Below are 2173 nucleotides of genomic sequence, written 5' to 3' on the forward strand. Positions count from 1 at the left end.
AAATAACAATAAGTTATAATTTGTTGAGCTCCTTCAAGTGCCAAGTACTAAGCTAATCATTTTATGTAAATTATTTTGTTTAGTTTCATACTCCATATTCTCAGTTTTCAGTTGCTCATTGAGCATACTCATTATCTTTTTTAATTTTTTATTATTTATTTGTTTTATTTTATTTATTTATTTATTTTTAGGGGAGGCGACCCCTGGTTGACCTCACAGATTGCAAGGACCTTGTCAACTTACAATCCTTTATTTTTTATTTTTTATGCCTACAGCACATGGTCTTCCTAAGTGGTCTCCCATCCAAGTACTAACCAGGCCTGACCTTGCTTAGCTTCCGAGATCAGACAGGATTGGGCTTGTTCAGGGAGGCATGGCCATGGACATCTTTTTTTTATTTTAAGAGAAAGAAACTGTATTTTGTAAAATATTGGCTGGATCCTAAAGCTCTGAAAGTCCTGAGTACAGACTAATTTTGTGTATTTGGTATTTATCAGAACTTTTGTTGTCAAAATTATATCTGTCATATCAACAAAAATAAATTTTTATAGGAATTTCCCAAAATTCTTCTTAGCTCTAGGAGAAAACATTGAAATGAAAACCTTAATGAGAGCTGGTTCCTAAGCATTTCCTCTTCTCTCCCCACCCGCAGTTTCCCCTCCCCTCCTCTCCCCCTTTCTCCCTTCTATCCTCCCCTCTTCTCTCCTTTCCTTTCCTCTCCTCCCCACTTCTCCCCTCATCGTTTCTTCCACTCTCTCCTTCCCTTCTCCTCTCTCCCTGCTAAGTCTAATAACACCCATCAAGTATTCTCAGGTACAATTTGGAGACATTTGGTAAGGAAACCATTTATAAATACAAGCAGGAAGATTTCGTACTTCCTCACATTATTCTGGTAAAGGACAAACATTACCAATTTTAAGTTTTACAATATCCTAGAAGGGCACATGTTCCCCTGTGGACATCCAGCCATGGTGCGCTGGAAATTTAAGATCGAATTCAGTTGAGGCTCACTGATTCTATTAACAAAAGGAATTCTACCAAAGGTCTCTGTGACATGCTATTTCCTTCATAGGTCAGGAATTGGTTCCGCAGTGTGCGTGATCACTTGAACATCAGACAGAATTCTCTAGAAGGTTTGTAATCTAGGAGATTGCATTTCAGAATTGTAAGTTTTGTTCACTGACCTTTATGAAAAGAAAGACACTGTGACTTGATGGTATGAAAGTTGGAAATTCATGGGTATAAGTACTGTCCTAATGTCACATTTAAACCTTGAGGGAACATTCACTAAAATTAAAAAAATGTAAATGGAATCTATATTCAAGAGAAAGACACGTTTGAGAATAATATGTTAACTATTTTATTGGCCATTTATGTTGAGATATATATATATATATATATATATATATATATATATATATATATATATATACACACACATATATATACATATATATATGAGTCACAGCAAGAAAACCCTTTTTTTCATGTCCTAAGAGATAGAAACCTAGTTTTAACAATAATTGGCTAAGGAGCTCCAGTCTGCAGCCTCTCTTCCATCTCTAGTCACTGAAAGACAGTGGGTATAGTAGAAAATGTCCAGGGTAAGAAAGCTGGATTCCAGTTTATGCTCTGTCACAAATCTCCTATGTGGTCATAAATCGATCAATTGCTCTGAATCTCAGTCTTCCTATGTACCAAATAGATTGTATGTTCTCTGAAGGTCCCTTCTAGCTCTAAAACACTATGGGTTCAAAGTGGTATTGATTACAAGTGCCTTTATAACGTCCCGTAACTTTGTTCTCACTTTTGTAAGCTGTAATGCATGAACAATTCTTTGTCTGGAAGAATTTTGTTCCAAAAGAGATGATGCCTTTTCCACCAATGCAGCTTTGATCATTTGTTTGAGGACTAACCCATTGCTGGCCCATTATGTTAATGTCAAATGAAAGGCTGAGGCTCCATTAGACCTAATTTGTTGTTGAAAGAAAGTAAGCTCAAAGCTGTGTTCTAAAACAATCAGATTATCTTTGCAATATCCTGCAAAAGTCATTTAGATAAATGAAATTCATGGTTTGAAGAATATTGGGTTCTTTTGCATAACCTTTGATTTTGCACATTTTTCTCCCATAGTGTGTCAGTGGTTTTCATATTGGATAGAAGTATCTAATTC

General features: G+C 35.7%; 1 pseudogene; it reads right to left on the minus strand.

The window, feature by feature from the left end:
* Positions 1-266: 266 nt before the first annotated feature.
* Positions 267-385, minus strand: LOC120599135 (uncharacterized; annotated as a pseudogene).
* Between the last annotated feature and the right edge of the window lie 1788 nt (positions 386-2173).

This window comes from Pteropus medius, unplaced genomic scaffold (genome assembly GCF_902729225.1).
Source record: "Pteropus medius unplaced genomic scaffold, Ma_sr-lr_union100, whole genome shotgun sequence".
NCBI lineage: Eukaryota > Metazoa > Chordata > Mammalia > Chiroptera > Pteropodidae > Pteropus > Pteropus medius.